Below are 12,970 nucleotides of genomic sequence, written 5' to 3' on the forward strand. Positions count from 1 at the left end.
GCAGATAGGGTGAGATGAAGTGGGAGTGGGAGGAGGCTCGTGTGGAGCATAAACACCGGCACGGACCAGTTGGGCCGAATGGCCTGTTTCTGCAGCTGTGCATTGACTGCAATTCTATGTAAACATGTCACGCTGTCATTGCACCCACTCGCCAGTGGTGGCGTGTTCCTGTGCTGCACGTTCCATGTAATTCTATCGGGTTGCTCCACTCGGTCGACTGGCCCTCAATTGCGCGCTTTAGGGCCGTTGCCGCGATTTGGAGACGCTCCCCTCTGGCTCCAGTGCGAAACCCAGGGAAATGAGAAACAAGGAGAAAGACAATTAGTTTCAGTAGCTGACGAAAACGCCCACATACCATCAGACAGAGAGAGAGCGCACACACAAACACATCTGAGTTGCCATGGGTGAAGGAATATGACTCAGCGAGAGAAAGAGGAGAGAGAGAAGTAAGGAATGGAGAGGTAAAGCGGGGTTTCGCTCAGGTCCTGTTTGAAGTGAGCCAGTGGCTGGAGGATTCCTCACACAGAGAACTCAGCTCCCTCTCGCTCTGTCCCTCCGAGTGCGGACTGCAAGATTGGAAACTTCACCTCACCCTAGGAATTCTACTGGGACACATTAAGGTGAGTGTGTGAGTCTTCAATGGAATGAATCCAGGCATCCCTCTGGGACCAGGTGTCACAATGCGTTAGATACACTGTCCTTTCCCCCTCTGGGACTTGGTGTCACAGTGTGTTAGATACACTGTCCTTTCCCCCTCTGGGACAGGGTGTCACAGTGTGTTAGATACACTGTCCTTTCCCCCTCTGGGACAGGGTGTCACAGTGTGTTAGATACACTGTCCTTTCCCCCTCTGGGACCAGGTGTCACAGTGCATTAGATACACTGTCCTTTCCCCCTCTGGGACCGGGTGTCACAGTGCATTAGATACACTGTCCTTTCCCCCTCTGGGACCGGGAGTCACAGTGAGTTAGATACACTGTCCTTTCCCCCTCTGGGACCGGGTGTCACAGTGTGTTAGATACACTGTCCTTTCCCCCTCTGGGACCGGGTGTCACAGTGCGTTAGATACACTGTCCTTTCCCCCTCTGGGACTGGGTGTCACAGTGTGTTAGATACACTGTCCTTTCCCCCTCTGGGACCGGGTGTCACAGTGCGTTGGATACACTGTCCTTTCCCCCTCTGGCACCGGTTATCACAGTGCGTTAGATACACTGTCCATTCCCCCTCTGGGACCGGGTGTCACTATGCGTTAGATACACTGTCCATTCCCCCTCTGGGACTGTGTGTCACAGTGCGTTAGATACACTGTCCTTTCCCCCTCTGGGACCAGGTGTCACAGTGCGTTAGATACACTGTCCTTTCCCCCTCTGGGACCGGGTGTCACAGTGCGTTAGATACACTGTCCTTCCCCCCTCTGGGATTGGGTGTCACAGTGCGTTAGATACACTGTCCTTTCCCCCTCTGGGACCGGGTGTCACAGTGTGTTAGATACACTGTCCTTTCCCCTCTGGGACCGGGTGTCACAGTGCGTTAGATACACCGTCCTTTCCCCCTCTGGGACCGGGAGTCACAGTGAGTTAGATACACTGTCCTTTCCCCCTCTGGGACCGGGTGTCACAGTGTGTTAGATACACTGTCCTTTCCCCCTCTGGGACCGGGTGTCACAGTGCGTTAGATACACTGTCCTTTCCCCCTCTGGGACTGGGTGTCACAGTGTGTTAGATACACTGTCCTTTCCCCCTCTGGGACCGGGTGTCACAGTGCGTTGGATACACTGTCCTTTCCCCCTCTGGCACCGGTTATCACAGTGCGTTAGATACACTGTCCATTCCCCCTCTGGGACCGGGTGTCACTATGCGTTAGATACACTGTCCATTCCCCCTCTGGGACTGTGTGTCACAGTGCGTTAGATACACTGTCCTTTCCCCCTCTGGGACCAGGTGTCACAGTGCGTTAGATACACTGTCCTTTCCCCCTCTGGGACCGGGTGTCACAGTGCGTTAGATACACTGTCCTTCCCCCCTCTGGGATTGGGTGTCACAGTGCGTTAGATACACTGTCCTTTCCCCCTCTGGGACCGGGTGTCACAGTGTGTTAGATACACTGTCCTTTCCCCCTCTGGGACCGGGTGTCACAGTGCGTTAGATACACTGTCCTTCCCCCCTCTGGGATTGGGTGTCACAGTGCGTTAGATACACTGTCCTTTCCCCCTCTGGGACCGGGTGTCACAGTGCGTTAGATACACTGTCCATTCCCCCTCTGGGACTGTGTGTCACAGTGCGTTAGATACACTGTCCTTTCCCCCTCTGGGACCAGGTGTCACAGTGCGTTAGATACACTGTCCTTTCCCCCTCTGGGACCGGGTGTCACAGTGCGTTAGATACACTGTCCTTCCCCCCTCTGGGATTGGGTGTCACAGTGCGTTAGATACACTGTCCTTCCCCCCTCTGGGATTGGGTGTCACAGTGCGTTAGATACACTGTCCTTTCCCCCTCTGGGACCGGGTGTCACAGTGCGTTAGATACACTGTCCTTTCCCCCTCTGGGACCGGGTGTCACAGTGTGTTAGATACACTGTCCTTTCCCCCTCTGGGACCGGGTGTCACAGTGTGTTAGATACACTGTCCTTTCCCCCTCTGGGATTGGGTGTCACAGTGTGTCAGATACACTGTCCTTTCCCCCTCTGGGACCGGGTGTCACAGTGCGTTAGATACACTGTCCTTCCCCCCTCTGGGATTGGGTGTCACAGTGCGTTAGATACACTGTCCTTTCCCCCTCTGGGATTGGGTGTCACAGTGTGTCAGATACACTGTCCTTTCCCCCTCTGGGACCGGGTGTCACAGTGCGTTAGATAAACTGTCCTTTCCCCCTCTGGGACCAGGTGTCACAGTGCGTTATATACACTGTCCTTTCCCCCTCTGGGACCGGGTGTCACAGTGCATTAGATACACTGTCCTTTGCCTCTCTGTGACTGGACCGTACACAGAGGAGGAAAGGCAAGGCTCCACCCCAGGCCTATTCTCAGTGAGCAGTCGGTCAGGTTGAAGCCTCACCTTTTTTTCGGGAGACCGATTGAGTGGTGGAAGTCGGGTGAGGAGACCAACGGGTCCTACTGCAAAGGCTGCTACGGCCGAACAGCCGTCCAACACCCCGTCGCTGCCTTTGGTCGCCGGGGGAGAGGGGGCTGCTCGGTTTGGGTTAGGGGGTCAGTTCTCGACCCCCGTGGACCAATCTCCAGGCAGAGGGCCTTCAAGAGCGGGCCAGGCATATCGATGTAATAAGGGTCATCTGAGCCTGTGTGAGGAGTTTCCTGTCCCATTCGCGCCCTTTGCTGCTACAGTGATGGTGGACTGTTAGGGAATTCCGGTGAGACCAGTTTAACCACAATCCGAGTCACAATGTGTGTTACCATCAAATCAGATGATTGCACCACCGCTAAATATTTATTCAAGTTAGTCGTTCAGTTCCGCCCCTTCCCCTCACATACACACACACACACTGACTGGTGTCTCAGTTCCTCTCTCTAAGAACATAAGAAATAGGAGCAGGAGTCGGCCATTTGGCCCTTCGAGCCTGCTACGCCATTCAATAAGATCATGGCTGATCTTCTACCTCTCCTGCACTTTCCTGCCCGATCCCCATATCCCTTGATTTCCTTAATATTCAAAAGTCTATCGATCTCTGTCTTGAATATACCCAATGACTGAACCTCCACAGCCCTCTGGGGTACAGAATTCCAAAGATTCACCACCCTCCGAGTGAAGAAATTTCTCATCTCAGTCTTAAATGGCCGACCCCTTATTCTGAGACTGTGACCCCTGGTTCTGGACTCCCCAGCCAGGGGAAACATCCTCCCTGCATCTACCCTGTCAAGCCCTGTAAGAATCTTGTATGTTTCAATTAAATCACCTCTCATTCTTCTAAACTCTAGAGAATATTGGCCTAGTCTACTCAATCTCTCCTCATAGGACAATCCCCCCATCCCAGGAATCAGTCTGGTGAACTGTCTATGTCCCCTTGAAGCCTCCTTACATCCTCCTCACAACTTACATTCCCAGCCAGCTTTGTATCATCAGCAAACTTGGATATATTACATTTGGTCCCCTCATCCAAATCATTGATGTAGATTGTGAATAGCTGAAGTCCAAGCACTGATCCTTGCTGTACCACACTAGTTACAACCCGCCAACCCAAAAATGACCCATTTATTCCTACTGTTTTCTGTCCATTAACCAATCCTCAATCCATGCTAGTATTTTACCCCCAATCCCATGAGCCCTAATTTTGTTTAATAACCTCTTGTGTGGCACCTTATCGAATGCCTTCTGAAAATCCAAATACACCACATCCACTGGTACGATAGCAAAATACCGTGGATGCTGGAAATCCGAAATAACAACAGAAAATGCTGGAAAAACTCAGCAGGCCAGGCAACATCCGTGGAGAGAGAAATAGAGTCAACATTTCAGGTCGAAACCCTTTGTCAGGGCTGAGACAAACACAGGGAATGAAATCGATTAAAAGGCCAGTTTGGGGGCTGGGAGAGAACAAGAGAAGTGAAGAGACATTAAGAGGTATTCAAAACCAGACGAGATGGTGATCGGACTAGTGGAGACAAAAGACGGCTCTAGATTAGGTGTGAAATGTTCTGGCAGAATGGGAGACAGCTGCCATGTGGGAGAGAGAAAAAGGGGGAAGGGCACAAAACAAAAGTGTGGATAAAAAATAAAAGTAAAAATGTAATAGGGGCCGAGGTTATGATCTGAAATTGTTGAACTCGATATTGAGTCCGGAAGGCTGTTAAGTGCCTAATCGGAAGATGAGGTGCTGTTCCTCGAGCTAACGCTGAGCTTCCGTGGAACAATGCAAAAGCCCGAGTACGGTGAGGTCTGAGTGGGAATGGGGCGGTGAATTAAAATGACAGGCGACCAGAAGCTCGGGTCACCTTTACAGATTGAACGGAGGTGTTCCGCAAAGCGGTCACCCAATCTGCATTTGGTCTCCCCAATGTAGAGGAGACCACATCGTGAGCAGCTGGTTCCCCCTTATCTATTCTGATATTACAACCTCAAAAAACTCTTAACAGATTTGTCAACCGCCAATTCCCTTTCATAAATCCATGTTGACTCCGCCCAATCCTGTTATTATTTTCCAAGTGCCCTGTTACCGCTTCCTTAATAATAGATTCTAGCATTTTCCCTACTACTGATGTCAGGCTAACTGGTCTGTAGTTCTCCGTTTTCTCTCTCCCGCCTTTCTTAAATAGTGGGGTTACATTTGCTACCTTCCAATCCGCGGGAACCATTCTAGAATCTATGGAATTTTGGAAAATGACAATCAATGCATCCACTACAATACAATACAATACAAATCGCTTTATTGGCATGATAAGGTACATCTTATGTTGCCAAAGCATCAAAATACATTTATATCTCTTGCAAAACCCTAGGGTGTAGCCCATCAGGTCCAGGGGATTTATTGGCTTTCAGTCCCATTAATTTCGCCAGAACTATTTCTTTACTAATACTAATTTCTTTCAGTTCCTCATTCCTTGTTTCTTCACCTTTGCCAGGAAGTTTTTTGCATCTTCTTCTGTGAAGACAGACACAAAGAATTTGTTTAATTTCTCTGCTATTTTCTTATTCTCCAAACTCAGCCTGTAAGGGACCCACATTTACTTTCACTAATCTTTTCCTTTTTACAATATCTATAGAAGCTTTTACAGTCTCGGGGCGATATCTGTACACTGACTAGTGTCTCAGTCCCCTCTCTCAGGGAGATATCTGTACACTGACTGGTGTCTCTCAGGGAGATATCTGTACACTGACTGGTGTCTCAGTCCCCGCTCTCTCAGGGAGATATCTGTACACTGACTGGTGTCTCAGGCCCCTCACCCTCAGGGAGATATCTGTTCACTGACTGGTGTCTCTCAGTCAATACAATACAATAATACAATACAAATCGCTTTATTGGCATGATAAGGTACATCTTATGTTGCCAAAGCATCAAAATACATTTATGGTTGAACACATAAACGCCGTTCCATTCATACAGTGTATAAACAGGTATATCCCTGAGTTTATAAATATATTTTCGCCTTGTTTATATATACTCTTGTCTTAGTTTACTGGTTGTCCCTCTGTTCATGGCAAGCTGTAACATAGTGTGCCGCCAGTGTTACACAGCTTCTCTCCTCCCCCAGTAGGAATGGGAGTTTTTGGTTGTCAGTCAGATTTCTGAATTCAGGGCATATTTGTGAGAATTTTTGATTCCCCTCTCTCTCAGGGAGATATCTGTACACTGACTGGTGTCTCTCAGTCCCCCTCTCACAGGGAGATATCTGTACACTGACTGGTGTCTCTCAGTCCCTCTCACTCAGGGAGATATCTGTACACTGACTGGTGTCTCTCAGTCCCCTCTCTCTCAGGGAGATATCTGTACACTGACTGGTGTCTCTCAGTCCCTCTCACTCAGGGAGATATCTGTACACTGACTGGTGTCTCTCAGTCCCCTCTCTCAGGGAGATATCTGTACACTGACTGGTGTCTCTCAGTCCCCTCTCTCAGGGAGATATCTGTACACTGACTGGTGTCTCTCAGTCCCTCTCTTTCAGGGAGATATCTGTACACTGACTGGTGTCTCAGGCCCCTCACCCTCAGGGAGATATCTGTCCACTGACTGGTGTCTCTCAGTCCTTTCTCTCTCAGGGAGACATCTGTACACTGACTGGTGTCTCTCAGTCCCCCTCTCACAGGGAGATATCTGTACACTGACTGGTGTCTCTCAGTCCCTCTCACAGGGAGATATCCGTACACTGACTGGTGTCTCTCAGTCCCCCTCTCACAGGGAGATATCTGTACACTGACTGGTGTCTCTCAGTCCGCCTCTCACAGGGAGATATCTGTACACTGACTGGTGTCTCTCAGTTCCCTCTCTCTCAGGGAGATATCTGTACACTGACTGGTGTCTCTCAGTCCCTCTCACTCAGGGAGATATCTGTACACTGACTGGTGTCTCTCAGTCCCCTCTCTCACAGGGAGATATCTGTACACTGACTGGTGTCTCTCAGTCCCCTCTCCCTCAGGGAGATATCTGTACACTGACTGGTGTCTCAGTCCCCTCTCTCAGGGAGATATCTGTACACTGACTGGTGTCTCTCAGTCCCTCTCTCTCAGGGAGATATCTGTACACTGACTGGTGTCTCTCAGTCCCTCTCTCTCAGGGAGATATCTGTACACTGACTGGTGTCTCAGTCCCCTCTCTCAGGGAGATATCTGTACACTGACTGGTGTCTCTCAGTCCCTCTCCCTCAGGGAGATATCTGTATACTGACTGGTATCTCTCAGGGAGATATCTGTACACTGACTGGTGTCCCTCAGTACCCCCTCTCTCGGGGAGATATCTGTACACTGACTGGTGTCTCTCAGTCCCTCTCCCTCAAGGAGATATCTGTATACTGACTGGTATCTCTCAGGGAGATATCTGTACACTGACTGGTGTCTCTCAATCCCCTCTCTCTCAGGGAGATATCTGTACACTGACTGGTGTCTTGCAGTCCCCTCTCCCCCAGAGATCTGTATACCTCCTGCCTACAAGACCATAACAGCTTGCAGTCTCAGGAACTCCCCCCTGCTCATCTTCCCGCAGTAGCCGTGGGAATCTTTTACATCTACCTGCAAGGGCGGACGGGGCCCTCGGTTTGACGTCTCATCCCGAAAGATGGCACAGCGTAGCACTCCCTCAGTACTGGCAACTGGGGACCATTGGCCTGGATTATGGGGCTCGGGTCACTGGAGTGTGTGGGGCTCGAACCCACGACCTTGTCTCAGGAGGGGCAGAGCGTGCTACCCACAGAAACATGGCTGACATAGTGAGGCAGGGGCGGGAGGGTGGGGAGACCATGGGATCGGAGGACCGGGATGGGTTCGCGTTTTTTTTCAGTGCGGGGTCGAAATCTGACACCTGCTGCTTCTGGCTCCACATTCAGGTGAGTTTATGTCAAACACTTACCTTGTTGGTTGCCGCCTGCAGAGGTCCCAAATAGTCCTGCTTTTCCTGAACACTGCCTGTGCTGACTGCTTGAGGGCCCGCCAAACTCCCAGTCAGGGCCTCAAACAGGCCTGAGGCCCCGCTATTCTGCATTTGCCAAAGGCCTGAGGCCTGTTGCAGGCACGGGGCCTGCACGCTGATTTTGCAGCCTTTTACCAATATGGCGGGAAGAGCAGCCCCGTAATAAGGCTGCGCTTCCTCGCCCGCTATTTTGGAGGCTTAGGAGTCCATTTAGCGCCTGAAAAAAACAGGCACTCACACGGTTCGAATTTCTAGACCCCGGTGGTCAAGGCCAGGCAGGTCGTCTAAGCAATGAGTGCGATTTTACTCTGTTCCGTCAAAGTTGTGCCATTTTGGTAGGAAGATTGAGGAGCGGCAATATCAACTAAATTAGGAAAGCTAATAGAATGTTAGCGCGTTTATTGCGAGGGGAATTGAATACAAAAGTAGGGAGGTTATGCTTCAGTTATACAGGGCATTGGGTGAGACCACATCTGGAGCACTGTGTACAGTATTGTCTCCTTATTTAAGGAAGGATGTAAATGTGTTGGAAGCAGTTCAGAGAAGGTTTACTAGACTAATACCGGGAATGGGGGGGTTGTCTTATGAGGAAAGGTTGGACAGGCTAGGCTTGTATCCGCTGGAGTTTAGAAGCGTAAGAGGTGACATGATTGAAATATATAAGATCCTGAGGGGCCTGGACAGTGTGGATGTGGTGAGAATGTTTCTTCTTGTGGGAGAATCTAGAACTAGGGGTCACTGTTTAAAAATAAGGGGTCGCCCATTTAAGACAGATGAGACATTTTTTCTCTCAGAGGATCGTGAGTCTTTGGAACTCTCTTCCTCAGAGGGCGGTGGAAGCAGAGTCTTTTATTGAATGGCGGAGCAGGTTCGAGGGGCCGACTCCTGCTCCTAATTTGTATGTATGTACAATTTTAAAGCGTTGCAGGAACAGACAAACCTGGGGGCGTATGTACACAAATATTTGAACGCGGCAGGGCAGGTTGAGATCCTTGGCTTATAGAGGCAGGGAGTACAAAGGCCAGGAAGTTATGCTAAATCTTTATAAATCACTGGTTAGGCCTCAGCTGCTGTATGGAGTCCAACTCTGGGCACCACCCTTTAGGAAGGATGCCAAGGCCTTAGGGAGGGTGCAGTAGAGATTTACTAGAATGGTGCCAGGGATGAGGGACTTCAGTTATGCAGAGAGACTGGAGAAGCTGGAATTGTTCTCTTTAGAGCAGAGAAGGTTATGGGGAAATTTGATAGAGGTGTTCAAAAATCATGAAGGGTTTTGAGAGAGTAAATAAGGAGAAACTGTTTCCACGGGTGGGTAACCAGAGGACACAGGTTTAAGGATTAAGCAAAAGAATCCGTCTTTTGGATGAGACGTTAAACGAGGCCCTCTCAAGTGGACGTTATAAGAGCCCATGGCCACTATTTCGAAGAGGAGGAGAGGGGGAGTCAAAAGAAAAGTACTTCATTGGCTGTAAAGCGCTTGGCGCCATCCTGAGGTTGCGAAAGGCGTTGTCGAAATACAAATCCTTCTGTCTAACCAGTGGGGGAGATGAAAATTGTTTTTACGCAGCGAGTTGTGATCTGGAACGCGCTGCCTGAAAGGGCGGTGGAAGCAGATTCAATAGTGACTTTCAAAAAAGGGGAATTGGATAAATACTTGAAAGGGGAGAAAATTTGCAGGGCTGCCGGAGGGGGGGGGGGGGGTGGGCAGTGGTGGGACGAGCGGGACTAATTGGAGAGCTCTTTCAAAAGAGCCGGCACAGGCAGGATGGGCCGAACGGCCTCCTTCTGTGCTGCATGACACCATGAAACACTGCGCAGACGCTTTGAAGAGCGCCCACAGCTGCGGGAAGGTCGCACTCGGCAGGGGACAGGAACCGCGACAGGAAGGAACTGAGAGGGATGGTTAAAAGTAGGAATTGCCGATGCCAGCATTTCTGCTGGCCGCCTGAAGGTCACAGGGAAGTTGGGTTTTCAGTTGCCTCCGGGCCATTTGTGGGCCAAGGCAGCGGGACTGGATCTAGAAACGTTAAAAGGGATCGACGACCCCCCTGACCTTTAACCTCACCTTTATTTTTTTTTTGCTTCAGGGCCTGACCGCCTGCCGAGCCTCTCGCGGCGGACTGGGTGATGCCCGAGGAGTACGAGCTGGCCTTCAGCGGCAGACCCTGCACCATGGCGGGACCACGGGACCCCACCACGCGGGAAGAGGTGGCCATTGACATGCCGAGGGCCAACGGGAGGTCCGAGGCGGCCCAGCCCCTGACGGGAGCGGGTGGGGAGCGAGGGCCAAGGACGCCGACGGGAGGAGATGGGGAGCGAGGGGCCAGGTCCTCGCCCGCCCTGGAGCGGTGTTTCTGGTTGTCTGTCTGCAGTGTCATCTTTGGCTGTTCTTGCGTGGGGATCTACGCCCTGGCCAATGCCGTCAGGGTAAGGGAGCATGCCTCCGTTCAACTCAACACCCCCTCCCCGTTCACATATCCCCCCCTCCCAATTAACCCCAACCCCATTAAGGACCTATTTCCCCAAGCAGAGAGGTCAATAACCAGGGGACATAGATTTAAAGTGATTGGTTGAAGGATTAGAGGAGTGTTGAGAATTTTTTTTCACCCAGAGGGTGGTGGGAGTCTGGAACTCACTGCCTGAAAGGGTGGTAGAAGCAGAAACCCGCATCGCATTTAAGAAGTACTTGGATATTCACTTGAAGTGCTGCAACCTGCAAAGCTACTGACCAAGAGTTGGAAAGTGGGATTAGGCTGGATCTCTCTTTTTCGGCTGGCACAGACACGATGGGCCGAATGGCCTCCTTCTGTGTTGTAAATTTCTATGATTCTATTTCTCAGGATAAGAGGTCGGCCATTTAGGACCGAGATGAGAAGGAATTTCTTCACTCGGAGGGTGGTGAATCTTTGGAATTCTCTACCCCAGAGACACCAGTGTACAGATATCTCCCCGAGAGAGAGGGGACTGAGAGACACCAGTCAGTGTACAGATATCTCCCTGAGAGAGAGGGACTGAGAGACACCAGTCAGTGTACAGATATCTCCATGAGAGAGAGGGACTGAGAGACACCAGTCAGTGTACAGATATCTCCATGAGAGAGAGGGACTGAGAGACACCAGTCAGTGTACAGATATCTCCCCAAGAGAGAGGGGACTGAGAGACACCAGTCAGTGTACAGATATCTCCCTGAGGGAGAGGACTGTGAGACACCAGTCAGTGTACAGATATCTCCCTGAGGGAGAGGACTGTGAGACACCAGTCAGTGTACAGATATCTCCCTGAGAGAGAGGGACTGAGAGACACCAGTCAGTGTACAGATATCTCCCTGAGGGAGAGGACTGTGAGACACCAGTCAATGTACAGATATCTCCCTGAGGGAGAGGACTGTGAGACACCAGTCAGTGTACAGATATCTCCCTGAGAGAGAGGGACTGAGAGACACCAGTCAGTGCACAGATATCTCCCTGAGGGAGAGGGGACTGAGAGACACCAGTCAGTGTAGATATCTCCCGAGAGAGAGGGACTGAGAGACACCAGTCAGTGTAGATATCTCCCCGAGAGAGAGGGACTGAGAGACACCAGTCAGTGTACAGATAGCTCCCTGAGGGAGAGGGGACTGAGAGACACCAGTCAGTGTACAGATATCTCCCTGAGAGAGAGGGGACTGAGAGACACCAGTCAGTGTACAGATATCTCCCTGAGAGAGAGGGACTGAGACACCAGTCAGTGTACAGATATCTCCCTGAGAGAGAGGGACTGAGACACCAGTCAGTGTACAGATATCTCCCTGAGAGAGAGGGACTGAGAGACACCAGTCAGTGTACAGATATCTCCCTGAGAGAGAGAGGGACTGAGAGACACCAGTCAGTGTACAGATATCTCCCTGAGAGAGAGGGACTGAGAGACACCAGTCAGTGTACAGATTTTTCCCTGAGGGAGAGGGGACTGAGAGACACCAGTCAGTGTACAGATAGCTCCCTGAGAGAGGGGGACTGAGAGACACCAGTCAGTGTACAGATATCTCCCTGAGAGAGGGGGACTGAGACACCAGTCAGTGTACAGATATCTCACTGAGAGAGAGGGGACTGAGAGACACCAGTCAGTGTACAGATATCTCACTGAGAGAGAGGGGACTGAGAGACACCACTCAGTGTACAGATATCTCCCTGAGAGAGGGGGGACTGAGACACCAGTCAGTGTACAGATATCTCCCTGAGAGAGGGGGACTGAGACACCAGTCAGTGTACAGATATCTCCCTGAGAGAGGGGGACTGAGACACCAGTCAGTGTACAGATATCTCCCTGAGAGAGGGGGACTGAGACACCAGTCAGTGTATAGTAATCGCTCTGTAATGTGGAATAAAGTTGAATGACTGCAGCACGGATTCGGCCTAGCTTTCCTTACTTGTTTTAGAAAAATCACCAGGGGATTTCCAGAGGCCTTGGGGGCGTGTATTCATCAGTCACATCCTGCTGGATTAACCCTTTCACCCGTCCTCCTCCCCTTCAGCTTGCTACCCGAACCCTCGATTAGATTCCAGCCTGTAACTCACTCCCGGGTATGTTATTCTATATATTAAACCCCCCCACCCCTCCGAACCCTCGATTAGATTCCAGCCTGTAACTCACTCCCGGGTATCTGTTATTCTATATATAAACCCCTTGAACCCCCCCGATTAGATTCCAGCCTGTAACTCACTGTGATTCCCTATCTAAAGTCCCCTCAGTCAGGGAAAGCACCAGTCACTTGACGATTTCTTGTTTGATTATTCGCAGGCGCGTGAGAATTACAAACGGGGGCCGTGTGGAGGAAGCCACGAATTGCCGCAAGAGGGCGGTGAAATTCAGCGCCATCAGTTTCGTTACCTTTATTCTCAGCATTGCGCTCGTCCTGGGGTTCA

At 50.8% G+C, this 12,970-nt stretch overlaps 1 pseudogene across 1 annotated transcript in view; it reads left to right on the plus strand.

The window, feature by feature from the left end:
• Positions 1-209: 209 nt before the first annotated feature.
• Positions 210-12,970, plus strand: part of LOC147095487 (uncharacterized) — a 12,881-nt pseudogene continuing 120 nt past the window's right edge. The window contains exons 1-3 of the transcript XR_015074801.1: positions 210-620; positions 10,157-10,496; positions 12,846-12,970. The exon at positions 12,846-12,970 is cut by the window's right edge and continues 120 nt beyond it. The product of XR_015074801.1 is annotated as an uncharacterized LOC147095487 (transcript). The remainder of the gene's footprint in view (positions 621-10,156; positions 10,497-12,845) is intronic.

Source organism: Somniosus microcephalus, unplaced genomic scaffold (assembly GCF_052327205.1).
Source record: "Somniosus microcephalus isolate GS21.2 unplaced genomic scaffold, FLI_Smic_1.0 unresolved_chr1, whole genome shotgun sequence".
Classification (NCBI taxonomy): Eukaryota; Metazoa; Chordata; class Chondrichthyes; order Squaliformes; family Somniosidae; genus Somniosus; species Somniosus microcephalus.